This window comes from Bos taurus, chromosome 15 (assembly GCF_002263795.3).
Source record: "Bos taurus isolate L1 Dominette 01449 registration number 42190680 breed Hereford chromosome 15, ARS-UCD2.0, whole genome shotgun sequence".
Taxonomy (NCBI): Eukaryota; Metazoa; Chordata; class Mammalia; order Artiodactyla; family Bovidae; genus Bos; species Bos taurus.
The window spans coordinates 56,096,239-56,124,103 of NC_037342.1; the positions used below are offsets into that span (position 1 = coordinate 56,096,239).

At 50.0% G+C, this 27,865-nt stretch overlaps 1 long non-coding RNA gene across 1 annotated transcript in view; it reads right to left on the reverse strand.

Moving 5' to 3' along the window:
• LOC112441534 (uncharacterized) overlaps nt 1-27,865 on the reverse strand; it is a 68,564-nt gene that overhangs the window by 10,039 nt on the left and 30,660 nt on the right. The window contains exon 2 of the long non-coding RNA XR_009490686.1: nt 4,168-4,248. This is a non-coding gene — a long non-coding RNA (uncharacterized lncRNA). The remainder of the gene's footprint in view (nt 1-4,167; nt 4,249-27,865) is intronic.

Genomic DNA, 27,865 nt, shown 5'->3' on the forward strand with positions numbered 1-27,865 from the left:
AGGTGGGGGGGAGCAGCCAAGGAGAGTTGAACAAATGGTGTGACCAAGCCCTTCCCCTTCCCACTCCTCCACCCCATAAATTTGGGACCTGGAATGCTCATGATTCATGGAGCAATACTTTGGTGGAGAAAAGAAGTGAGGCCAGGCCTCCCTGTGAGGTACAGATTCTCCATCTGGGGTGGGAGGAAAGGGGGCTCCATCACTCCATTACTGCCTGTGCTGTGGGCTGAAATGCAGGGTATCCGTGGGACAGGTCCCCGGGATTGGACAGAAGCAGCCGGGGGGCAGGGGGGCACAGGCTACTGAAAGAGCAGCACAGAGCCCAGGGAGCCCTGAGAGAGAACAGACTCAGAGGTGGTGTTTCTGAAGCTGGGCCCTGGCACTGGGGTCTGAAGAGAAAAAAATGTGTAAGACCAGGTGCTGATGGGGAAGGTGTGAGTGATTACCCCAGAAGCACAAAGATGTGCTTCGAGGAGCCCCACTCAAGCAGAAGACCAAGTCCCCAAACACCCAGAAGATTGGTGACATCTGACAGGGATTGGATGCCTGACATTTTAAAATTTAATCCTCACTCTAAAGATGGGAAAACTGAGGCCGAGAGAGGGTAAGTAATTAGTGTACGGTCATGCAGTAAGTGATCCAGGGGAAGAACTGAGGTCTCCATAGATGCGAAATCTGTGCTGGGCAGCTGGATGGTTAGGGCATAACCACCTCTGGACATGGCAATAACATTGGGAGAGGAAGAAAGGGGTTTGGCTTTCACCCAGAAACCAATGTTTTTAGTTCTAGAAATGGTGAGCTGCCATTTTGGTAGCTGCTAAAGGCTGCTTGGCTTAAGCCAAAGAAACCCATTTCTTGTCATCAAATCAGGCATGTGTGTCTCTGTGGTTATTTTCAGGCCCTGATTTCCTGATGCTCACAGAGCTACTCAACTATGTGGGGACTCTGCCAAAGACAGGCCGAGGAAAGAGGAGGAGGATGATGTACCTTCCTCTGGGAGCCCCGAGGAACCGTAGGGCAGGCCTCGAGTCAGCACCTCCTGCAGGACAATGCCGATGCTGAAGGTGTCTCCTCTGAGGGTGCCCCGCCTGGGTTCTCTGGGTCCCCACAGTAGCTCTGGAGCTGTCCACAGCAGCTCTGCAGTCACAAGGCAGGACCACACGGCCGTCACTGGCGGACCATCCAAGCTGGCCAAGCTGGGTGGGTGCTTCACACATGTTGTGCCATTGCTCTGTCCCTACAGTCTCAGAGGAGGGAGGTGCTTCTGCCCTCCCCCATTCACAGGTAAGAGTCCTGAGGCTCAGAGAGAAAAAGCCATCCACTCCAGGTCACACCACAGGAAGTGCTGGAGGACCAGGCATCTCCCCCTCTCCCCTTCCCTCCAAGCGCCGGGCTTAAACAGAGGCCTCAGCACCTACTGGCAGCCCCCTGCCCACCCCTGAGCTGACCTTCTGGGGCTGGCTGGGGGCGGGGAGCCCTCTGAGCATCCAGGAGCTCTGCATAACCGTGGTCAGTGACCTTCAGCACAAAGCACCCACCCACCACGCAGTTTTGGGACTTGAGGCGGCCATGAGGGAAACGCTGATGGTGTAGATACCGCACCCCTAGTAGAGTGGAATCATGAGGGTCCCTTAGGACTGTGGTGAATGAGAAGGACTCCTGCTTCTCTCAGAATTCCCAGGAAATCTCCCTGCGTCCCTTCACCCTTTGCCACACTGTTCAGATTTTTCTCAATAAGACAAAGTGGAAAATGAGGCCTGGGAAATGAGCCTCTCTTGTCTCCCTTCCCTCCCTGTTGCCCCCACAGCTCCAGGCCTGGGAAGGGGTCTCACATGGATCAAATCCAGCAGCAGGGAGGCCTTGAAGGTCCAGTCCAGCCGCAGAGCCTCATTCCTCAGCAGGTCCTCCAGGTTGCCCAGAGCACAGTGCTCCAACACCAGACCACTAACCCAGGGGCCACGAAGAAGCCCTGGAAGGTGGTGATGTTCTCATGCTGCAGCTCCCACATCTTCCAGCACAAGGGCACCTTAGCAGCCCCTGGGGACTCTCAAAGGGTGGACATCTGGCCCCCTGTATTTAGAACCCAGCACAGGGCTGAACACAGAGAGGCCTCAGAAATGTTGGATGGAAGTGATGGGTGGATGGATGAATGAATGGATGGTACAGATAAAAGATGAGTGGATGGATGATGGATGAATGACAAATGTGTAGACTGATGATGAATGTGTGGATGGATGATGGATGGAGGGATGGACAGATGGATGAGCCAGTGAAATGAGGGCGTGGAAGCATCATGGATAAATAACTCAATACACCACAGAATATGGATCTAGGCCTATTCTCCACCTAAGTGACATTATGGCCTGTAAAACTGTAAAATCTCTCCCCAAGACTCAGAGACAGATGAGGAGAAGAACCGAAGGGATCAGGAACAAGCAGAAAGCAGCCCAGCAGGTCAGAGAACTCAAACCCCGCCAGCTAGGCTAGCATTTGCCCGAGCAGGAAAGAGGGAAACATTGTCTGGCATGGCTCTCCTCTCAAATACAGTTCAGGGATCAGCTAAGTGAGGGAAACCTGAATACTCTCCCTACCTCCTTAGGGATTTGCATGCTTATTAGTATATGTGATGAGGTAAGAATGGCTTCAAATCCTTTAACCCTGCTGCCAGCAAGAGGTTGGGCCTCTGACCCCTCCCTTTGAATCCGCGTTGGCCAGTAGAACATGGTGGAAGTGAACTTGTGTGTTTTGGGTCTAGGTCTTAAGAGACTGACAGCTTCCATTTCCTGTTTCTTGGAGCCCTCTTTGTTGGAGGACTAAATGTTCATAAAAAGTCCCTCCATCCCAAGTCACCCCACGGGTGAGATCATATGGAGAGGCCCTGAGACTATACTGAGTGGAGAAGCAGGTTCTGTTGAGTACGCTTTTCCAATTGCCCAGCCAAGGCATCAAGAAACCACCGAGAAACCCCCAGTCAAGGCCAAGTGGAACAGAAGAACTGCTTGGCTGAGCCCTGCTCAAATTTCCTACCACAAAATTGTAAGATATTGTAAAATGGTTGATGTTTTAAGCCGCTAATTTTGGGATAAGTTGTTACACAGTCACAGATAACTGAAACAGACTTATTAAATGTTCTGAGAAGTTCTGTGCCTAAGCCAAGCAATTTCTAAACTCATTTGACCACATATAGGACCTTTTCTTTCAAGAAACATCTACACGTCTCAGTTGTAAGATTCCCACTGGGGAATGTCTAAACTAATCTCTAATCAATTAATCTCTCTGAATTTGATTTCAGATGACATGATGTTGGAAATATTAATAAAATTCACCATTTACTAAAGGTACTCTTCTTGCCAGAGACAGTTCTAGGTTATTCTATATACTCTCTCTGTGTGTGCTAAGTCGCTTCAGTTGTGTCCGACTTTTTGTGACCCCAAGGACTGTAGCTTGCCAGGCTCCACTGTCCATGGATTCTCCAGGCAAGAATATTGGAGTGGGTTGCCATTCCCTTCTCTAGGGGATCTTCTCGACCCAGGGATTGAACCCAGGACTCCTGCGTTCCAGCCCTCCTAATTCCCATTTTATTAGCTCCATTTTACAGGAAAACTAAGTGTCCCAGGCAGAATTCCATCTGGGATCTTCCTGACTCAAATCTTATGCTCTGCCCTCCATCCCACAGTGCTTCTCAGGATGGTGATAATCTCAGAGGTGAAGGGGCTTATGTGAGTAGTGATGACAAGTGGCTGGAAGTTCCCCGAGGGAAGGGATCCTGTCTCTCTTCTCCACTGCTGTGTATCCAAAGCCCAGAGCATAGAAGGTGCTCAAAAAACAGTGGACAGATGAACAGATATGTGGAGGGATGAAGGGTGCAAGATGAGGTCCTTTAGCGGTGCTGATTGTACCCTGTGATGATAGTGGTGGAGATGGCTGTGCCCTGGTTGTCACGATGATGAGCATATGGGGTGGGGGTGTGACATGGGGGATGCTGGTGTGGGATGGTGACAGCGATGGTGCATATCTGTCATGACAATGGGCCAGTGATCATGATAATAGTAAGTCCTTCCTTTTTGGAGGCTAGGAGCTTCTGCATTGAGTAGGGACCAATCCAGACCAGTAGAGGTCTCCTGACAGCACCCCTCCACAGCCCACCCTCCACGCCCTCTGCCCTACCTTTCTGAGGACTCTAAGGCAGCTTGGCCGCAGCTCAGGGGCTGTGTCACCTTCAAATCTCTTTAGCCACACCAACTCTCCCTGTTTAAGAAAAGACAGCAAAAGTTTATCCACTGCTGGTCCCCAACTGGAGTCAACTCCTCCACCGCTCTCAGCCTCGGCTTCTTCCCCATATGTGTGTTCTTTCTGTGTGCTCCAAGCCAGGAAGAGCCTGGCCATTGGAAACAAAAAGTTAGACTCTGTCTTCTTCAGCTGACAGACCCAAGATCCAGTCCTTACTCCACCACTTTCTAGCTCGGTGACGTTGGACAAGGGACTTCAGTTCTCTGAGCCTCATGTCCCAGCTCTGTAAAGCCAGGATGATATCCTCACCTACATGAAGAAGGCTAACAAGATCGTGGAGAGAAAACATGTTAGCTCCTGGCCTTGGGCACCTGCAACATTCCAAACCCAGCAAAGTGAGGGGAGCTCTGAGACCCAGAGACCCTAGGGGAGGAGGGGAGGGTGAGAGAGGCAGAGCCCCTCAAGCTGGGGCTCAGTCCTCGCCCAGAACTTTCTGTAACCTTCGCCCTCTCTCCTCTCATCACTGGTGGATTCCTGCCTCCTCAGTCTGGCCTGAAGTGCTTTCGTGGAGCAGTCAAAACATGTTTTGTACACCCTTAAAGCCTCCTTTCAGCAGAAGAGAAAAAAGATGGGATTCTCCGAGGGAGAAGGTGGAAAGAAGGAGCACGAGCCTCATGTGGCTTCCCGTAGAAGCTATTAACCTGGTTCATCCACCATGAGACACAGAACAGGAGAGTCAGAGATCAGTTAATTGCTGGATTTGAGAAGCCAGCTCTAGAGAAATCATAGTGTCCTCAGCAACTTTAGTATCTGACTGGTCTCACCTCTGTCCTGCAAGCTGGTGACCCAAGCTCTGCCCAGAGGCTGTCCTGGGCCTGGGTGCTGCCCCACACTCAGGGCCTTGGGGACCCCGGACCGCACCACCCCTTTCCAAAGCCCAGTTAGCCCAGTGCTGAGAGAGGTCCTGGGCCGGACTCATACCAGCACTGCCCGGGTCCAAGTGGCCGGGGACTGGTTGTTTCCCAAGGTCAGGTCACAAAACATGGGTGACTGGGAGTTGGAAGCCCTGCTTCCCACTTCTAGCCCTGCCACCGACTTGCTGTGAGACCCAGAAAAGTCACTGTCTGTCCCTCAGCCTCGGTTTCCTACGCCATAGCAGGAATGGGGCATACAGAGATGCTCTGGGTTCCCTCAGCTTCTCCCAAACTGACAAGAGCTCTCAAAACCTGGGCCTGGGGGTGGCAGGGGCCCTCACCTGGTTACAGAGCCATGTTGGCCGGCTCCTGGGGGGCCTGTAGGCTCCTTGCTGACCACTGGGCCATAGACCTCAGGCTCCTGCCGTCTGCCATACTTCTTGATTTGCTCACACTGTCCATGTGCAGCCTCTGGAGGCAGTAGGTGTGGTCAAGAGCTAGAGCAGCTCTGCCCACGCCCTGCCCACTCCCCAGCCTGGTGCCCGCCTCCCCCCAGCCTGGTGCCTGCACCCCTCAGCCTAGTGCCTGCTGCTGCAGCCTGGTGCCTGCCCACCCACCCATCTGCTGGATGAAGGTGAGCTCCTGGGCCATCAGCAGGATCCGGTGGGGGCCCCGCATCAGCTGCAGCTGCCGGATTCTCCATCTGGAGGTGAGCAAAGTGCAGGACAGAGAAGATGGAGCTGTCGTCACTCCCCCCATCTGGCTCCTCAGAGCTGCCTCTGATCCAGAGCCCTCCTGGTCCTCCCTGTTTCCCTGCCTGTCTGCCCCATCAGTCCCTGCTGGGCTGAGAAGGCACCACTGAGCACTGTCCCCTCAGAGCCCCTAGGTCCGGCTCAGGGCTGGATGCACCCCAGGCCTGATGTGTCTTCTGGTCCCCAGCTTCGGTGTTTCCAACCCACCTAGGGGCAGAGGGCTATCCCTCTTGGATGTCACTGAGACTCAGGGAACACAGAGGACTTCAGACCCAGATGATTGTTTTCAAAGCTGAAGAACTCTGAGGTCATCCTGACCAAGCCCTCAATGCACAGGTGTGTAGCCTGAGCTTCAGGAAGGATGGAGTCTTGTCCGAGGTCCCAGGCTTCTTCCTCAGGTCTCTAAGGACCTCCCAAGAGGCATGCCTACCTTGACAGGGCCCTGACCGAGGCTCTAGGATGGACAGGAGGGCGGGCGGTCCTGAGGTTGGGATGAAGGTTGGGATGAAGCTCCCTGCAGATGCCAGGGCTGTATACACAGCCAGGAGGCCCAGCGGAGTCAGGAGCACAGAGGGCAGATGAAGACTCAGGAGACCAGGATCTTACCTAATGAGGCAAGTGAGGGCCCCACCGGCCAGCACCCGGACACAGGCCAGGGCCAGCGTGAGGAGGCCTCCAGGGGGCTGCTGACCTGTGTGGGAAGCAGGGGCGGCATGAGTCCCAACAGTAATTAACAACCACACAGGAGCTCAGCCCCTTCACTCAGCTCCTGCACCTACTGGCACATGGGGACACTCTCCTGCCCAGTGCCAGCCCTCCCGGGGAAGGCACAGAATGGCCCCGGACTGTGGCCTGGCCATCACACACGCGTTTGATTCCCAGCACTGCTCTTAGGGTTCTCACTTCAGGCTCCTGGCCACAGGGGCCCCACAGACCCTGCACAGACCCCATGACTGTCTACACTCTGGCCCTCATCTGCCAGGATGCTGGGCTCTTCCCACTAGACTGAGAGCAGCTGGACAGTAGGGCCTGTTTCTTATTCAACTTGGGGCCCCTGGGCACCTTACACAGGGGCTAGACAGGCAAGATATTGAATAAAAATGGTAGATCCCTATCAATGATTATTCTGCTTCTTACATAACCCCCACCATGGGCTGCTCGTTATCTATTTCAGCAGCCATTTTCAGTGTCATTCACTTTGATTGTTAGAGGAACCTGAATCTTAACACTGAATGTTAATCTCTCTAGCTCTCATATCAGGATTGAGTGTGTAAAGTCTTCTTGGGACTGGTGGGCAAGGTGGGGAGGGCCACTTGGGCAACTCTGGCATCAGCCTGGGCTGGCAAGATGGCAAAATGCCAGGCCCTATTCTGGAGAGAGGACAATGATCTCCACTGTCACACAAGTGGGGGGATCATCTCTTCTTCCTTCCTTGCCTCCTTCCCTTCCTTCCTTTTGCTGAAGGACAGCACTGTCCGTCTGCCCTCTGATGAGATGAGCTTCCTCCAATTTTGTCCCGATAATAATAACAGCAGCAAATAGCTTGTAGCACATATTATTCTGTTGTTTAGTCGCTAAGTTTCGTCCAACACTTTCGCAACCCCATGGGACTGTAGCCTGTCAGGCTCTTCTGTCCATGGGATTCTCCAGGCAAGAATACTGAAGTGGGTTGCCATTTCCTTGTCCAGGGGAATCTTCCTGCCCCAGGGATTGAACCCATATCTCTAGTATTAACAGGTGGATTCTTTACCACTGAGCCACCAGGGAAGCCCATTTATTGTACTCCTGTATATTGTATTGCACTAAACACCTGTTCTAAGGATGTCACATATTTCAACTGAGTTATTCTGCACAGTGACCTCTGGAAGTAGGTATGATCATGATTCCATGGAAGAGGAAACAGAAAGACAGGCAACTGTCTCTGAGTGGCAGAGCCTAGGTTCCCAACCACCGCCCGCCCTGCCCCTCACCCAGGAAGGAGGCTTGACTCCTGATCTGGAGGAGGTAAGAGAGGAAGCATAGACAAGAAAGTAGTCAGCAAACACAAAGAAACAGGAACGTGGCTGGTGTGTTCAATGGGAGGAAGACGGAGGGCAGGGAGCCGAGGGTGGCAAGGGTTCTGGCTGTACTCTGGGGAGGCAAGCCTCTGCAGGCTCTGAGCAGGGGAAAGCCCGCTCTATTAAAATATTTTCCAAGGATCTTCCAACTGCCATGGTGAGGTCCAGAGACAAGGGCGGGAGCACAGAGGCCTGCTGGGAGGCTGCTGTGGTAATCCAGCAAGAGATAATGGGGTCTGGACCAGGGAGGAGGCAGGGGAGTGGTGAGCAGGGCTCTGCTTCTGGGCAAATTCTAAAGATGGAGCCCCCAGGGTGTTCTGATAGGCTGGGCCTTGGGTGTGGGGAGACGAGGGTGCCTGAGCCTTAGGGAGGATGGGGTTGCTGTCACCTGCAGTGGGAAATGCTGGGGAGGAGAATGGGAGGAGGCTGGGGGCAGATCCAGAGTTCAGTTTCAGACAACGTCAAGTTGAAGACGCCATCTAGGCATCCAGGCAAGAGGGGCTGCTGAGCGGTGGCAGAAACCTGAATGAAGCCTCGTCCCTCCCTCATAGAGCAGATGTTCTTGAAGACCAGCCCCAAGCTACACTCTCCGGGGGCTTCTGTCTGGTGGCAGAGACAGGGACAGCAGAGATAACACCACACAATGTGGCCGAAACTGTGACAAGGGCAGCCAGAGGCTGATGGAGGTCTTCATAAACACCTCCACCAGCCCTGGCTCACAGACTTTACCCTCTGACAGGAGTTTGCTCATTCATTCAATGAATCCCTCCGCAAACATTTCTAGAGCACTGTGTGCTGAGTTCAATGCCAAGAACTGAAGATACAACAGCAGATAAGATTCAGAGTCACTACCAGCATCGTGATGGAGCTCACCGGGGGAGGAAGGCAGGTGCGCTAAGCCAGTGCAGGGACAATGTTTCATTCATTCGTCCTTCCCTGGGGCTGAGCACAGTAAATCTTCAGTCAATATTTGTAGAAGAAAGGAGGCAAAGAAACAACTGGGTGAAACTTTCTTTGTTGACCTCCTATTATTAGCCTGGGGACAGATGGCACTGGTCTCCCCAACACAGGACACACACCCTAGGAAGCTATGCCCCCAGACACTGTGGGGAGCACCGCGGTAGCACACACACCCCGCCCCCTCCACCCGCCATGGCTCAGACTGGAGAGTTATTCTGGAAGGAAAAAAAGGATTTAGCCAGGCAAGGCCAGAGCATTCCAGGATGAGGAAAACACACATGTTTAGGGAGGCTGGAAAGGGTGGCATGTGTTTAGGGGAAAGACAAAGAGGAACAGTATCAGGAGATGGGGCAGGAAGGACAGCAGGGTCTGGGTCGTGGGGTAGGGGAGTGGCTGCTGAAGGTTTGGGGCAGGCAGGGATGTCAGCAAGCCTGGTCAGACCTGAATTTACCCCCAACAGCAGCCACTGCAACTAGGAGTGCATGAGGAGCTGCGGGTGCACTCGGTACACACGTAGGAGTGTGCTCATCTCCACCTGTGCGCTTGTGTGTCAGTGCAGTTTCATCAGCGATCAACGCCTGGGTGGGTGAATCTCAGAAATGAGAATGTGTGGGTCTCGTGTCTCACACTCCCCAGTGGTCATAAGGTAAAGGGGATCTTGCCCTTGGAGGTGATGGACTTGGGGCCCCCTGTGTAACCTTAGGCAAGTTACCTAAACTTTCTGAGCTTCAGTTCTCCACTGGGGCCCATAGAGGATAGTGTCCCTGTCACAAAGCTGTGGCGAAGTTTAGGAGAGCTGAGAGGTGGGAACGTGCTCTACACATGCTTTAGCTTGCTGGGCTGAGGGGTGGCCTTGCTAGGCTTCCCTGGAGCTTCACAACCCCTGGTTCAGTCTTTTCAGTGGCTGTTCAAGTCTCTTCCTTGTTCCTGCTCCTCACATGACTGTCCACATGGAGAGCCTTGATGAATGATGGATGAGTGAATGAATGATGGATGGATTGTGGAGAAATGGATGAATGGATGGACAGATGGATGGATGGGTGGACAGATGGATGGATGGGTGGATGGATAGATGATGAATTACCTCTTATGCATAGTGCATTAGGGTCAAACCAGCAGTTGGAGTTGTGAGCTGGAGGGGCTCCTCCTGGAAAGTGGACAGCTCAGTTCAGGGGCTTCACTTGCCATGGGTCTGTGTCCAGGATGTGGGTGGGAACCAGCTGGCTTCCCTGACCATCTGTGTCCAAAATGACGTACTGAGCCAGCCTCCTCCCCTTCCCATCTATCCGGATCCTCTGGCTAAAGCCAGCCACATCCAGAGGCCCTGTGTGGTCCCCCAAGTGGGCCCTGAGAGTCCTGCCCCATGGATCTCAGAGCGGTTCAGGGCGTGGGCCAGCAGGACAACAGCATCAGAGATGGTTCCAAAGAGCAGGGACACCTGAGGGAGAGACGCTCTTTCAGCTCCATAAGTCCCCGTCATAGCCTCCCAGATATTTCTGAGTCCTGGCCCTCCTGCCCTCAGCAGTTGTTTGAATCACCATCCCCTTTCCCCATCCACAACACAGTCCTCTCTTCAGTCCCACCATTACCTCAGTCCCCACTCAGAAGCCTCAGCATCTCCATGGCCACCACCATCATGCCGGCTGCCACCACCACCCTCGCCACTCACCTAATACTTCTAAAACAAACTCCCAATTCTGAACGGTTCTTCATGGCCCTACTGCACCAAACCCCATTCCTCCCAAATTTGAAGAACTGGAACTACCACCTGTCCAGTTTCTCAAGCCTAGGCTTGATTCCCAATTCCTGTCTCTTTCTCTCTTCAGTTCATCATCAAATCTTTTTAGGTTTATATCAGAATTTGTTTCCAGTCTAACTGACTTTTCACCACTTCTACTCCTGCCCTCTGGGTCCAAACCCCCTTCACTGTTTACCTGAACCACACAGGAACCTCGTAAGGGCCTCCCAAGGGCCTCCCTGCTTCATCCAGCCCTCTTCAGACCACTCGCCACAAAGCAAGCAAACCATGTTTTCTTACTTAAACCTTGCTGGTTTTCTCCCATTTCACTTATGATAACTTCAGATGCCTTACCCAGTTTACAAAGCCTCACACGATTGGGCCCCAAGCTCACCTCGGAGCCCTCTCCCCATCACTCATGACAGTCCCACCACTCCACACTCCCACAACTGTTCCTCTGGCCCCTGATGCTCACTCTGCCTCTGGGCCTTTGCACTTGCTGTTTGCCCTGCTTGGTTGCTTGCCATTCAGATCTTCACCTGACTGCCTCGTTATCATTCAAAACTCAGCTCAAGTGCTCCTCCTCACGTGAACTTCTCTGCCGGTCCTGTCTCTCGTTGCCACTACTCCATCCCAGTTACTCTCTGTCACTCTATCCTGTTTTACTTTCTTGATGACACAGTCACTACTTGAAGTTGTTTATTAAGTTGCTTGGTTAGTGTCAGTCTCACTCTAACAGAATGGAAGCTTCTTGAAGGCCAAGGCTGTCTACCCATCCTCACAGCCTTGATGCCTGGCACAGAGCCATGTGAAAGGGACTCAACCCACATTTGTCAGATGAATGACTGGTTGAATGACCCTCCATCATCATCCACATTCCCATCACCACCTCCAGGCACTACTGGCTTCTTATCACCAGGAAGTAGCCATTCTGGGAGAGACTCAGGCAGCTGAGTCCTAGGAACCAAAACTGAGCCGGCAGCCACGTCCCCAACCACCCATACTCTTCAGATCCACAGCAGTGACTTCAGAAACCCTTCCCGCTCTCCCATACTTCCATCACTCTCTCTTTCTGACCTCCACAGTGTGTTAGAGAAATGTGGGGAAAGGAGAGGAAGAATGTGTGTGAGAGAAAGAGCAGATGGGCTGGAGATGGGAATCAGAGAAACCGAGTTGAAGACAGAAAAATGGAGGCAAGAGAGACACAAGAGAAGGAGAATCAACAAAGTGGCCAAGAGAGTGAGAGACACGAGAAAGAAATGAGATGGACAGACACACACACACACGCTCACACACACACACACACTCATACACACACATGCACACACACGCTCACACACACACACGCTCACACACACACACGCTCACACACACACATAAAAGAGATAGAAAGAGACAGACAGAGCAAGACATTTTGTCAGATAAGGGACAGGCCATGTGCCCACAGTGGGGAAGGAACCGGTTGGCCGGGTGGGTGAGGGACATTCGCGCCGGCCTGCACCCTTGCCCCTTGGATCCCGTGAGGGTCTGAGCCAACCAGCCTGCTGGCTCCAGATACACAGCTGCCTCTCCATCTGCCCCAGAAGCTTCAAAGGCCTTGTCTCTGAGGCTGGACTCCAAGCTGACGGTCAGCACTGCATCGCACGCCTCCTGCAGGGGCCCACCAGCGCCCAGGGCCCGATAGGAGCGGTCACAGGCGGGCAAGGTGAAGAGCAGCGTGTCGTAGGACAGGAAGACCAGCCTCCCCGTCTGTCAGGCCCTGGGCCCACGCCCTGCTCAGCAGGGCAGTCTGCTCAGAGCCGCCCAGGAGCGCTGAGTGCATGCACAGCACCACAGCTGGGGGAGAGGCCGGGGCTCACCCTCCAGGCCTTCCCCAAGCTTCTGTGGCCCTGGAGAGCAACGGCAACTCGAAGATCCAGCCGGCCCCCCTTGCTGCCCCTCCCTTCCTCCCACTGCCTCAGTCCGGTGCTTAGTTGCTCAGTCATGTCCGACTTAGCAACCTTATGGACTGTAGCCCGCCAGGCTCCTCTGTCCATGGGGATTCTCCAGGCAACAATACTGGAGTAGGTTGCTATGCCCTCCTCCAGGAGGATCTTCCCAACCCAGGAATCGAACCCAGGTCTCTTATACTGCAGGCGGATTCTTTACCGTTTAAGCCACCAGGAAAGCCTCAGTCTGGGGGAAGAGGGATTTTCCCTTTATCTGATGCCCCCGCAACAGTAACAGCTAAGACTGATAAATCCGGGTTTAATCTGGTGAAAAAAAATCCCCTCATCTGAGGATAAATTTATATTAATATGTACCTTCCAATCTTCCCACCGAGTAATTCTGATCAAATTTTCACCCTCCCTGTGCCACTGGCTCTGAAAATTGCTAATATTTATTGACATCTTGTAATGTGTTGTCCTAAAGTACTTTAACAAACATTTACTCGTTCAATTAACAACAAAACGAAGAAGTATGTTTAGGACTTCCCTGGTGGTCGAGTGCCGAAGATGCCGTGGTCCCAGTGCGACAGCCCAGGTCCTCATAGGCCACAGCTAAGACCCAGCACGGCCAAATAAACAAATAAAACTAAATATTAAAAAAAGAAGTATGTTCATCATTATCTCTACTCTCAGATGAGTAAACCAAGGCACAGAGAGGTTAAGGACTTTCCCCAGGATACACAGCTACCAGGGTGATAGAGCCAGTCCTGGAACTCAGGAAGGCTGGCTTCCAACTTATAATCTTTCTATATTTTAACATTTTCTAAAATTTTAGATAATTCATATATCATAAAATTCACCTTTTAAAAAGGGTATAACTCAGGAGTTTTATGCATAAGGTTATGAAACCACTGCCACTATTTAATTTTAGAACATTTTCATCACTCAGAAAGAAATCCTATACCCAATACCGGTTACTCCCTATTTCTCTTTCCTCCTAACCCCAGGCAACCACTAATCTACTTTCTCTCTCTATGAATATGCCTCTTCTGGACATTTCATGTAAATAGAATTGTACAATATGCAGCCTTTTATGTCTGGCCTCTTTCAGTTAGCATAATGTTTTCCAGGCTCACCCATATGATAGCCTGTATCAGTACTTCATTCATTTTTACTGTTGCACAATATTCCATTGTATAAACATTTTGTTTATCCATTTATCATTGGCTTGTAATCTCAACGGTGGATGAGGGCATCCTCAAGGTCTGAGAAAACATGAATACATTCCCCTTGGCCTGTGTAACAGAAACGAAGCCCATGATCATAAAGCAGGCAATTCCATCCCCAAGCATCCAGGACAGAAGAGAATCCTGCCCCAAATAAGGGCCCCATGTAGTTGCCCAAGTAAAGGTTTTTGCATCTTGGGTTCCTGACAAAGGTTGCAACCCCTGCCAAAAAAGGGCCACCACTTGTTTTAGCTGGGGCCAGGTTCCTACTGAAATTGCTTCTCCAGAAAAATCCAGGAATATGGAGCAATCAAGAAAGGCCAAGGGTCTCCATGGTGAGGAGGGATTCCTATCCAGGAATAGGGGGCCTTCGTAAAGAAGACGGAGCCAGGAACCCTGGACTCTGCTGACTCCTAGGTGGCCATGATATGTGGGCTATGGCCTCGAGCCACCCCTCTCTGCCCCCCAAATAGTGGGTAGGGCCCTGGGAGAAAGATCCACCAGGACTGAATGGAAACAAAACCGGGACTATCTTGGTCCCCTCCCCTCTGCCGTGCTTCTCCTTTCTCTTGAGGCGCTTTTCTTCATTTGGCCACAAGGGGGAGCTAATCCACACAACAGATCAGATCAGATCGGTCGCTCAGTCATGTCCGACTCTTTGCGACCCCGTGAATCGCAGCACGCCAGGCCTCCCTGTCCATCACCAACTTCCGGAGTTCACTCAGACTCACGTCCATCGAGTCAGTGATGCCATCCAGCCATCTCATCCTCTGTCGTCCCTTCTCCTCCTGCCCCCAATCCCTCCCAGCATCAGAGTCTTTTCCAATAAGTCAACTCTTCGCATGAGGTGGCCAAAGTATTGGAGTTTCAGCTTTAGCATCATTCCTTCCAAAGAAATCCCAGGGCTGATCTCCTTCAGAATGGACTGGTTGGATCTCCTTGCAGTCCAAGGGACTCTCAAGAGTCTTCTCCAACACCACAGTTCAAAAGCATCAATTCTTCAGCGCTCAGCCTTCTTCACAGTCCAACTCTCACATCCATATATGGATAGCCTTGACTAGACGGACCTTTGTTGGCAAAGTAATGTCTCTGCTTTTCAATATGCTGTCTAGGTTGGTCATAACCTTCCTTCCAAGGAGTAAGCATCTTTTAATTTCATGGCTGCAGTCACCATCTGCAGTGATTTTGGAGCCCAGAAAAATAAAGTCTGACACTGTTTCCACTGTTTCCCCATCTATTTCCCATGAAGTCATGGGACCAGATGCCATGATCTTCGTTTTCTGAATGTTGAGCTTTAAGCCAACTTTTCCCTCTCCACTTTCACTTTCATCAAGAGGCTTTTGAGTTCCTCTTCCCTTTCTGCCATAAGGGTGGTGTCATCTGCATATCTGAGGTTATTGATATTTCTCCCGGCAATCTTGATTCCAGCTTGTGTTTCTTCCAGTCCAGCGTTTCTCATGATGTACTCTGCATATAAGTTAAATAAACAGGGTGACAATATACAGCCTTGACGAACTCCTTTTCCTATTTGGAACCAGTCTGTTGTTCCATGTCCAGTTCTAACTGTTGCTTCCTGACCTGCATACAAATTTCTCAAGAGGCAGATCAGGTGGTCTGGTATTCCTATCTCTTTCAGAATTTTCCACAGTTTATTGTGATCCACACAGTCAAAGGCTTTGGCATAGTCAATAAAGCAGAAATAGATGTTTTTCTGGAACTCTCTTGCTTTTTCCATGATCCAGCGGATGTTGGCAATTTGATCTCTGGTTCCTCTGCCCTTTTTAAAACCAGCTTGAACATCAGGAAGTTCACGGTTCACATATTGCTGAAGCCTGGCTTGGAGAATTTTGAGCATTACTTTACTAGCATGTGAGATGAGTGCAATTGTGCAGTAGTTTGAGCATTCTTTGGCATTGTCTTTCTTTGGGATTGGAATGAAAACTGACCTTTTCCAGTCCTGTGGCCACTGCTGAGTTTTCCAAATTTGCTGGCATATTGAGTGCAGCACTTTCACAGCATCATCTTTTAGGATTTGGAATAGCTCAACTGGAATTCTATCACCTCCACTAGCTTTGTTCATAGTGATGCTTTCTAAGGCCCACTTGACTTCACATTCCAGGATGTCAGGAGGTCAGTGATCACACCATCGTGATTATCTGGGTCATGAAGATCTTTTTTGTACAGTTCTTCTGTGTATTCTTGCCATCTCTTCTTAATATCTTCTGCTTCTGTTAGGTCCATACCATTTCCGTCCTTTATCGAGCCCGTCTTTGCATGAAATGTTCTTTGGTATCTCTGATTTTCTTGAAGAGATCCCTAGTCTTTCCCATTCTGTTGTTTTCCTCTATTTCTTTGCACTGATCGCTGAAGAAGGCTTTCTTGTCTCTTCTTGCTATTCTTTTGAACTCTGCATTCAGATGTTTATATCTTTCCTTTTCTCCTTTGCTTAGGGGGGGTTAAAAAAATCAAAGTCCACGTTGATTACAGTCAAGCCCTTTACCTGCAATAGTCCATCTCATTTTCACAACCCCATGAAGTAAGGGCTTTCATTAAAGTCATGTCACTGACAAGGAAACTACAGCACAGAGAGGTTTAGTGACTTGCCTGAGGTCGCACAGCTGGTAGGAAATGGGTCCAGGAGAGGGATCTCGGTAATCTGATATCAGAGAATGTGCACCTAACTGCTCTGGCTTCTGGTTACCACCATGGCTGGAACTCAACCCCTACAACAGGGGTGGAACAAGAGTCTACTGAGGTTTCCCCCATCCACTTCCGCCATGCTCCAGCCACACAGAAGAGAACTTGCTCGTCCCCTTAACCCTGCTACCAGGCTACCTCCATTCCTCTGCTCTAGCCAACCTCTCTGTCAGTAGTTCCTCTGCCATCAACTTCCATTTCAGGCCCTCCCCTGGCGTCACCTCCTCTGGGAAGCCCTGCCCACACCCCTGCAGATCATTCCCCCTAGGCTCTGGGCTCCTCTGTTCCCGTATGCACATCTGTCTTCCGCCAGACTCAGCTCACCCTGCTGGTGCCCGGCCAGTTCCTCTCTGTGTCCCCAGAGCCCAGCGAGGATCATGCAAAGTAGTGCTCTGTGACCGTGTTGGAATGCAGTGGGTACAGAGCACTCGACCCTGTGAAATAGGTCTCATTAGCCCATTTCCCCTCCTGTCAAACTGGGCTCAGTTGAGGGGCGGTGGGCACATGTGGGCCAGGCCTCCTCCTCCACTCATCTCTAATTCACTACAGGCCTCACGAGCTCAGAGGCTGCCCACCCTGGCCCTCCTCACTGGCACTGGCCTCGCATTCCAGACAGAAAGAACCCAGCGCTTGGTCTTTGTGGCTCTCAAACTGTTGCCAGCGCTGCAGTAAGAAGCGCATTTTAGCTTGGCGTGCTCTGAAAGCTGGGTATAGGAAAGGAGCGGCCCAGGAAACTGGAAGTTTCACAGAGTGACACTTTCCCCAGCTGTCTGCCCGCCGTTCTCACCTTCAGCACTTTTATCCTCCCCTAGTCAGTTCCGTTCTTGTCCCTCCCTTTCTATTTCAGTCGCTTCCTCTTTTTTTTTGTAATGCTTGTCTTTTTTTTTTTTTTTTTTTTAGATTTTAATTAATTTCTATTAGATTCACTTTGTACTATATTTTTTTTAATTCTTTTTAAATTTTTTTGTGATGCCACATGGCCTGTGGGACTAGGGATCAAACCCGCATCCCCTGCATTGGAAGCACTTAATCACTGGACCACCAGGGAAGTCTCCTGCAATGCTAGGCTTGATTCACTAAACTGGTTTCTTGACCAAATGGGCCATGACCCACAGTTTGGAAAAGCTCTAGTTCAGATGAACACTAAGCATCTTCTGTCTTCCAGAGGCTGCCACTCCCCTATACCCCACCCCACTGTGACTCTCCATGCCCAGCTACTTCCTTAAAGACAGGTCAAATGCCACCTCCTCCAAGAAGCCTCCTCAGATTCCCCCAGGGCCCAGCCGCATACTCCTGTTGCTCTCCAGGCCTCCACTCCCTGGGGTGACCGTGACCTCTATCATAATCTCCTGCTTATACACCTGTGTCTCCATCACTCAGTCATCCCCTAGAGAAGGCACTATTTATCCCGTTCATCAGGCAGCCCAGCTCCCAGCAGAGCAGGGACTTGATGAATGCAGGAAGTCTTCCATCAGTCAACAAATCCATGAAGGTTCTGACTCTAACTTCAAGAAACTAAGAATGGCTCTAACACCCTTCCTGGGGCTCAGGTCCTACTACACTATCTTTTTCTTCACTCTACCAGGAACCAAGAAAGCCCTTGGCCCCCACTCCTCAACTGACACATACACTGGAGCTCAAAATCCAGCTGTGCTGCTTGCCAGCTGTGTGACTTGGGTCTGCTACATACTTTTTCTGAGCTGCAAAGTGCAGACCGCAGCAGAACTATTAATAGCTCACAGGGCTGCTCTGGGGTAAAATGTGGGCCTGTTGTCAAGGGCTCAGCCTAGTGTCTGATACAAGAAAACTCCCCATCACCAGCCATGTGCAGTCTGGGCTAGGGTAGGAGGAAGGCACCCACATACACTTACTTTTTAGGCCATCCACACTGCAAAGCTGCTTCAGGACCTCCGTGGCCCCCTGCTCCCTGAGTCCCAGAGAGATCACCAGCCCCACGGGCAGCCCGTGTGTCCTGAGAGTCATGGCCACCTGCCGGGCAGTAGCCAGCTAGATGTCCTGGTGGGAGGACACAATGGCCACACGAGCCCAGGCAAAGTGTTTCATGACAGAGAGCAGCATGTGGGCAGCCAAAGGCAAGGTGGGCACCAGCCCACCTCCTCCCCCTGCATCCCCACACGCCCAGGAGAAGAGGGTCTTGCCGCAGCCTTGGGCCAGCAGAGCTGCAGCTGGGCAGTAACCAGGATTGACAGGGCCCACAAAAGCAGCCGTGGTGTTCTTGTGGGCCAGGAATGTGGCCAGGGCACTAGGGCTGTCACAACCCATGGGAAGAACCATGGAAGCCAGGCGTGAGCCCAGCATCAGTGAGGGGTCCTAGTTGGCTCGGTCCACAGCCAGCTGGGCAGCCACACTGGGGAGGGCCTGGGCAAAGATGGAGTCGCAGCCCCAGGGACACAGCACCCCCAGAGTGAAGGTCTCTGTCCCCTAGGCCAGATCAGGGAGGGAGCCAGCCCACAGGAGAGCACCCCAAAGTGGCACAGAGAGAAGTGGCAGGGAAGGGACTGTGCTCAGAAGGCTGAGAGTGGACCCCCACAGGCCCGGGTGGGGTTGGTGGGCCTTTACATGCAGCAGCATCTGAGACCAATCTTCAGGATAAGGCCTTCCCACAGTCCTGGAAAAGAGGGGTAAAGTCAAGGCTTGCTTTCTAGCATTCTCTGCCAGTGTTTCCTGCATGGCTTTGAGGCAGACACCCCTCCTGCCCCCAGAACCTCATCCTCTTCATTGGTAAAAATGAGGGATTCAGATCCTTGATGCCCAAAGACCCCCAGATCTGGGGACCTAAACCTCCTTCCCAGAACTGGCTCACAGTCTGCAATGCTCACACTCAGTCCTAGGCTGGAGTGTGGACTCCGGACTCAGAGCCAGCCAGACCCATTCACTGTTTCCCATCCTTGTGGCTAGGCCAATCTCTGAAGTTCCTGAGCTTCATTTTTCTCTTCTGTAGAATTCGGATAATGAAACCTACCTTGTGGAGTTGTTGTGATGATTAAATGATGCAAGGTGAGGCATTTAGCACCGTCCCTGGTACTTATATGTTCAATAAATCTTACCTCTTTCAACCTATTATTATTTCTTCCTTCACTCGTCCTCCAAAGCGGGCCAAGTTCTCCCTCTGAACCTCCCCTGCCTCTTACCTCTCAAACCCAGCACCATCCATAGCACTTAACTCTGCAGGACTCCGAGGGCCCCACAGCACAAGCAGCGCCTGGGTCTGGGTAGCATCCCCATTGTGTGTTTGTGGCTCGAGGGGCTACAGTGGGGATGGTCATGGCAGTGAGTAGGTAGGTGAGTAGGCACTTATTAAATGGAATAGTTGTCATTATCACCACCACTATCATCACCATCGTTGATCTCTGAGGGGAGGCAAATGTACCATGGGGTAGAGAGAGTTGGGCAAAGGAGTGAAGGCCTGAGTTTCAGTCCTGCCCCTGCCCCATTCAAAACCTCAGCCTCGCCATCTGTAGAAGACAGTTGCCAGGTGGCCAGCTCTGAGCCCTTCTGGCTTGTGATGCTACATTTCTCCCATCTCAGAGGCTGGTGACTCGGGGACGGCTGCTCGTCTGCCAGTCTCTGAGGGACCCTCTGTACACTCCCTCCTCTTCCGCTGTGATTCTCTAAGTGGTCTCTCTCTTAGCATCTTGCCCCAAGGGACGAACCCCTTGGAGCAGCTAGCTTGTCCTGGGCTCACAAACAGCGAATCATTTTCTGGTGGGAACATAGACATATGCTTCCAATACTGATGACAGGCACCTCTCCCTTCAATTTCTACCTCCCAAAGCACCTGTGATCCACTGCTTTGCCTGGTGCTTCTAGAGGCCCTGAGGAGAGATCACTCATCCTCCTTTTGGGCGGGGATGGGGGACTGACTCTGGGCAGGGCAGCGACTCGCCCAAAGGCAAAGGCAAAGCACACCTCGGTCGTGTCCGACTCTCTGCGACCCCGTGGACTGCAGCCCACCAGGCTCCTCCGTCCGTGGGGTTCTCCAGGCAAGAGTACTGGAGTGGGTTGCCATTTCCTTCTCCAGGAGATCTTCCCAACCCAGGGATCGAACCTGGGTCTCCCGCATTACAGGCAGACGTTTTACCGTCTGAGCCACCAGGGAAGCTCAAGCGACTTGCCCAAATTCTCATCAAAAGTTAAGACTGAGTTGAGACTGGAGCCAGGCTCCCAACTCCTAGTCAAAGACAAAAATCATCTCTTTTATTGAACACTTAGAACATCAGAGCTGAAGAATCCTAGAGATCTAAGCGTCTGAAGCAACTCCTCTATGCACAGACAGGGAACTGGGTACAGAAGGGGTGTGGACTTCTCCATCCCACAAAGCAGCTGCAGGCTCCCCTGGCCGTTCAGCCCTGTTGATCCTGCTCAGTGTCATGGAAATCCTGCAGCCAGTGGCCTGTAGGGGGTCACAGAAGGCTTAGGTCCTTAGCGAGGCCAGCCTCTGGCCAAGGCAGAAGCTGACTTTAGCCCCAGCTCCACCTCTGACTCATGAGATAGAATTCACATCCTTTTCTGTACCATCTGTACAGGGAGGGCTTAGTTAGATATTTAGGTCTCCAAAGATCCTTCATCTCCAATGTTTTAGTTGTCAGTAGAAACCAGGAAACAGGTGACTTTCATCTCTGAAGGTGGCCGCATCCCCTCTCCAGCCCTTCCCCCAGGAATGTGTGAGCTGCCAGTGCTCCCACCTCTAACACAATAGGTTCATGCACCACCCTCCTAGGGGAGACCATTTGTAGTTTTAGTCTCAAGGAAGTGGACACCAAGGATTAGCCACAGTGTGGCTCATAGAGCCAAGTGTATGAAGCTAGTAAACTCCATACTACCATAACCTAAAAAGATGAAGCTACCTTTAGCTACATTAACAGACAAGTGACCAACATATTCCAGGGAAGAGGGGTGGGTGATTCCTGTCAAAGCTGGGGTTTCTTAGACCCCAGTATCCAAAGGTCACCCTCCTGCCTCCCAACCTGGTCTTTCTTGCCTTCATTCAGGGAAACTTCCCCAAAGACCCACCTGCCATGCTGTGCTGTTGGGCATGACTCACTGTCTCTTTGCAGATCCTGAGGCTCTTGAATGAGATCCTCAGATGTCAAGCTCTCCAAGCAGACTCTGTCCTAGGACACCACCCCACCCCCACCCTCACCCTGAATCCCCTCCATTCCCACCTTGGCCTACACAGTCACACAGTCACCACTCTTGCTTCCTGTCATCTTTCCAAGACTTCTGCCAGTGGAGAGGGCCTCATATATGGTTCATTCCCTCCTGTTCCCCTCAGGGGCTTGAAGAAGTCACTTGGAAAATTCGATTTGTTCAGACCCTAGGGCTCTGGGGAGCCAAGCACAGAAAGGAAGGAGGGAATGCAGGAGAGAGGACCTGAGGGAGGGATGTACGGAAGGAAGCAAGGAGGTAGGGAGGATGTCTTCAGCACTCCGGACAGCTCCACACCTGGCCAGGACTCCCAGGAGGGAAAAAGGATGGGCGAGCCCTACAGAAACTGGTCTTATTGAGCATCCACCACGTGCCGAGCCCTGTACTGGGCACTATTTGCACAACGAACTGAGACAGGTATTATCATTATTATTTCTACTTTATATATAAGGAAAGGACAGCCTGGAGAGTTAATTTGACCAAGGCCACAGAGCTAGTAAGTGGTAGGGCTGCCTATGGGTCCAGGTTTCTGCTCATCATACCACATGGATTCTTTGGGAATTATAATAGAGGTTGTTCTATCTTCTGTTTTAATGTGGACCTTATGTGGAGATTCTTTACCAACTGAGCTATCAGAGAAGTCCTTGAGAATCTCCACATAAGGTCCACATTAAAAGAGAAGACAGAAAAACCTCTATTATAATTCGGGGCTTCCCTCATAACTCAGTAAAGAATCCACCTGCAAAGCAGGAGACCAGGGTTCGATTCCTGGGTCAGGAAGATCCCCTGGAGAAGGGATAGGCTACCCACTCCAGTATTCTTGGGCTTCCCTTGTGGCTCAGCTGGTAAAGAATCTGCCTGCAGTATGGGAGACATGGGTTTAATCTCTGGGTTGGAAAGATCCCCTGGAGAAGGGAAAGGCTACCCACTCCAGTATTCTGGCCTGGAGAATTCCATGGACTATACATGGAGTCGCAAACAGTCGGACACAACTGAACAACTTTTACTTTCACTTATGTGGAGATAGACACCAGAATCCAATGGACTTTTAGCCCTTCCTTTGCCACCTGCTTTCTCCTACCAAGGCAAAGTTGACCTTTATTAAGTACACCAAGTATCTACCTTGTGCTAGGGATTGAACATACCCCATACAACCTCTCTGGGCTGTATATGGTGGGATGCTCAGTGATGTTGATTTCCCTAGCGCTCATCCATTCTTTTTTCCTCTCAGGAGTGTCCCAGAAATCATTGTTTCTGACGGTTAAGTGCTGCCATCTACCTGGCCTCCTGTTATCCACACCACCATCCCCCCCACCCAATGGCCATCTCTGGCCTACAAAGGACAACCAACATAGAGGTCTTCAAGGATGGGGAGTCCTGTGAATGCATTCCTTAATTCTTGAGTAAAAAGAGTGTCCTCCATGGAGAAAAAAATGGCAATCCACTCCAGTATTCTTGCCTGGGAAGTCCCATGGACAGAGGAGCTGGCGAGCTACAGTCCATGGGGTCGCAAAAGAGTCAGACACAACTTAGCGAGTAAACAGCAACAACGCTGAAATGTTTAGGAGTGAAGTGTACTGATGATGAAAATTTCTTTGAAATGTATTAGAAAATTAAATGGACTAGTAGAAAGATGGATGATTAGTGATAAAGAATAGTAAAGAATAGAACAGTAAAATGATCATAGGTAGAATCTAGGTGATAAGCATATAGATGTTAGCTGAAAAATTTTTTCAAGTTGATATCTGAAAACTTTAAAAGTAAAATCTTGGGAGGAAACAAGAAAGAGAAGCAAGCTGGATATTGCCTAGACAAAATATGATTAACCACTTTAACGTATACAATTAGATGACTTTAGTGCATTCAAAATGTTGTACAGCCACCACCTCTTTCCAGTTTCAAAACTTCATCACCAGTGGGATTTTGATAGAGTTACATTTATTCCTAAGTATTTTAATCTTTTTAATGCTATTGTAAGTGGAATTGTTTTCTCAATTATCCTTTTGGTTTGTTCATTGCTAGTATATAGAAATGCAACTATTTTTGTTTGTTGATTTTGTCTTGGAACTTTGCTGAATTCATTTATTAGCTCTAACTTTGTGTGTGGGGGGGTAATCTTTAGGTTTTTCTAGATATGAGATCATATCATCTCTGAATAGAGATAATTTTACATCTTCCTTTCTAATTTGAATGTCTTATTTCTTTTTCTTGCCTACTCACTCTGGCTAGAACCACTAAGATATTATTGACTAGAAGTGGCAAAATGGGTATTGTTCCTAATTCTAGGGGGAAAGCTTTCAGTCTTTCACCACTGAATATGTTTGCTGTTAGTTATGGGTTTTTTATATATGGCCTTTATCATAGTAAGCTTCCTTCTATTTCTAGCGTTAAGTGTTTTTATCGTGAAAGGGTGTGGGATTTTGTCAAATTCTTTTACTGCATCAACTGAGGTGATTTTGGTTTTATTTTTTTTCCCTTAATTCTGTGGTGATATATCATGATGATTAATTTTTGTCTGTTGACCCACTCTTTAATACCAGGAATAAATCCCACTTGGTCATAGTATATAACACTTTTAAAGGGTTTGCTTTTAAATCAAGCCTTGGTTTGCTCATATTTTGTTCAGAGTTATGATGTCAATATTCATAAAGGTATTTGTAATTTTATTTTAGTGTCTTTGCCTGACTTTGGTATCAGTGTAAAAGTTTTCAAAATATATTTGGGATGCAAATTCCTTTTCAGATCTATGAATTGCTCCCATTTTGTGGATTGTTTTCTCACTGTCTTCACAGTGTCCTTTGAAGCACAAAGTGGTTTTTAGTATTTTTTTTTTGGCCAAGCTGCCTGGCATGTGGGATCTTAGTTCCCCGACCAGGGACAGAACCCAGGCCACACCAGTGAAAGCACAAGTCCTAGCCGCTGGCCCACCAGGAAACTCTCCCAAAGTTTTGATTTTGATGGAATTAGTTTTTTTCTGTTATCACTTGTGTTTTTGGTGTCACAGCTGAGTAACCATCACCTAATCCAAGATCACAAACAATATGCTTATGTTTTAAGTTTGATACCTTTAGCTATTGCATTTAGTTCTATGGTTCATTTTGAATTAATTTTTTATATGATTAAAGGTAAAGGTCCAACTTCTTTCTAAAAAAAAAAAAAAAGAGTGAGAGAGAGAGTCCTCTGGCTTCTCCCAGGGGTATGGGCAGGTTGCATATAATAGATCTACTTCAGTGTGCCCACTTTCCTGAGGCCTCAGACTCTCCTACACAGTACTCCAAGGAAGTTCTGGACTCCTTCAGTGAGGCCATCATTGTTTCCAGGCTTCAGTTAGTCAAATGATTAAAACCACTCCTGGGTGATTAAGTCAAATTATTAAATTCCATACCCTAGACTAGGGCACCCATGTCAGTGAATGTGGCCCAGTCGAATCCTAATTCTTCCCCTTGGTCTAACGCCTTTGGAATCCACTCCCGCAGGCTCTGGCTGATACAGACGGACAGAATCTTAGGAGTATTTCACTATCTAGATGATCTTCTCATAGTTCAGGTTTTGCATTTCACCTCCAGGCTACACTGGGACTGAGCACTGGTCATGGGCTTGTAGGCAATGAAGCTGATGAGAGTGTTCTGCAGAGCATAGCTATTAACTTACAGAGTTACTGCTCCCAGGGTGACCACTGAAAGGCTTTCATGGAGAGGAGGGGCTGCCTCTGCTGGTGAAGGAGGTTTAGGGGAGTCAGCAGATCAAAATTCTCAGCCCCACCCATGTCTCCCCAAGTCTCCACCTTCTGTCTTGGAGTCCCAGTCTTTCCCTATTAGTGTCTCTCCTTCAGTATAAGAGATTTGGGGCAGAGATTCAGCAACCTTGCAACTTTTGTCATCAGACCCCAAGTGTGGTCTCAGTTAGACCTTCTTAGCACTCACAGGACATGAGGGGCTCCTTCAAGTTCTCATGGACAGCTTCTGTTGTTCACACACATTTTCAATTTTATGATCATAATTTTTAATTTATGGCATATATATATGTGTGTGTGTATATATGCACATACATTCTCTCTCTCTCTCTCTCTCTCTCTCTCTCTCTCTCTCTCTCTCGCAGGCTATAGGAAGAAGCCAAGTACCTCCGCTGTCTTTATAACCAGTACTGTTGCCACCGAGCAAAGCACCACAGCCATTTGCTATGCCGAAGTATGGCCTTCCAACCTGCACTGAGTCCCCTGCTACTACCCGTTGATCAACTGAGTAACTGTGCTAACTGTGCTACTACTAGATGCCATGAATTACTTGCATCCTGGTTCCCCCAGCAGGAGATTATCCCCATGTTGCTCAAATACAGTGAAAGTGAAGTCTCTCAGTCGTGTCCGACTCTTTGCGATCCCCACGGACTGTAGCCTACCAGGCTCCTCAGTCCATGGAAATTTTCCAGGCAAGAGTACTGGAGTGGGTTGCCATTTCCTTCTCCAGGGGATCTTCCCAACCCAGAGATCAAACCCAGGTCTCGCACCTTGCAGGCAGACGCTTTACGGTCTGAGCCACCAGGGAAGCCCTGCTCAAATACAGGACCAACCCAATTCCAGAATCCTATTTGGAGGATCAGGTTCCTAAGGCCACTCCTGGCACCAGACAGAGTCCCAGCAAGAAACTGAGGGCAGACTCAAATTAGGATAACTCTGGGAGGGTTGGGAGTGTTGGGGGAGTTGTTTACAAAGGCCTGTCCTAAAGGTGGGAGCAGAGGTATCTAAAGAATATTGCAGCAACTTGAGAGCAATGGTAGCAGAACTATTGTCTCCCCAGGCCCAAAGAGATGAGGAAAAGAGTATTCTGGAGCCCAGAAGGCAGCTGACTGTCTTGAAAGCTGAAAGGACACATCCAGACTATGGTGTCCCTACAGGGAGGAATCCAGGGAAGTGGAAACCCCATCCCACATGTCTTACTCTCTGACTGCCGCTAGGGCTTCTCATGGGCCAAACCCAACCAGAGTCCAGACTCTCTCCAGGGATGCTAGATGTTTCTCTGCCCCCTGGAGAAACAGAAGCTCTTAGTGAAGAAGGAGACTTAAGTTGCTTCTGTGCCACCTCTCAGACAGGACAGGAACTCCACGTACCTCCAACCACGTTTGCACACCTCCACTCATTATTGGCCACTCACTGCTCCTTGGGCCACTGCCCTGCTGTGAGCCACTCAGCTGCTAAATCTCCTGTCCTGTTGCACTGAGAAACCCATGTCCCTCTGACCTCCACTTCCCTGTTCTACACTCTCTGCCAACAGGGCGAGCCTGCCCCCTCTGGTGGTCATCAAATCCAGGCAGTCAAGTTGTTCAGTAGATAAGTTCTGTCTGACTCTTTGTGACCCCTTGGACTGCAGCATGCCAGGCTTCCTTGTCCTTCACTATCTCCTGGAGACAGTCAAACACAAAATACTGGTAAACATCATCCACAGAGCCTTTGCAACAACTCGAGATAGTCATAATAGCAAGCACGTTACGCTCAGGACCATTATAGGTGTCTGGCATATAATGATTCATTGCATCATCATGTTCCTATGAAATAGGACAGGCCTTCCCTGTCTTGTTCATTTCTGGGTCCTTAAGACTCTCCCCGGCACTTATTAGATATGCAATAAGTATGTGTTGTATCACTATCTCCATTTTGCTGCTGCAGGTCACAAAGCTCAAAGAGGCAGAGCTGGGACTTAGAACCAGGTGATGAAGCTCCAGACCCTATGCCCTCAACCCCAGAATGTGCAGCTTTTTTTTTTTTTTGTAATATAATGTCAAGGATTTCCTCATCTTTATTTTCCCCAAGAAAGCGTCTCCAAAGCCTTTCACATTTCTCCCATAGGCAATGACACGAAATGACATAAAGGGCACTTAGGTGGCACTGTGGTATATTCTCACTTCATTTAAGCCTCTTTATAACTTCACAGTGTAAAGCTTGAAGGGGCAGATGCCTCTTCAGTCTGATTCATTGCTGCAGCCCCAAAGCCAAGACTGGCACAGAGCATATGCACGTTGAATATCAGTTGGGTGAGTTAACTTCACAGAGAAGGAATTGAGGTTCATAAAGCTTAATATACCTGCTGAGGGTGATGCTTCCAGACATTGGTGAAACTGAGATGGTTGGAGGTGGGTGCATGGGTGGATGGGTAGAAGATGGGTGGATGGGTAGAAGATGGGTGGATGGATGAATGGAAAAA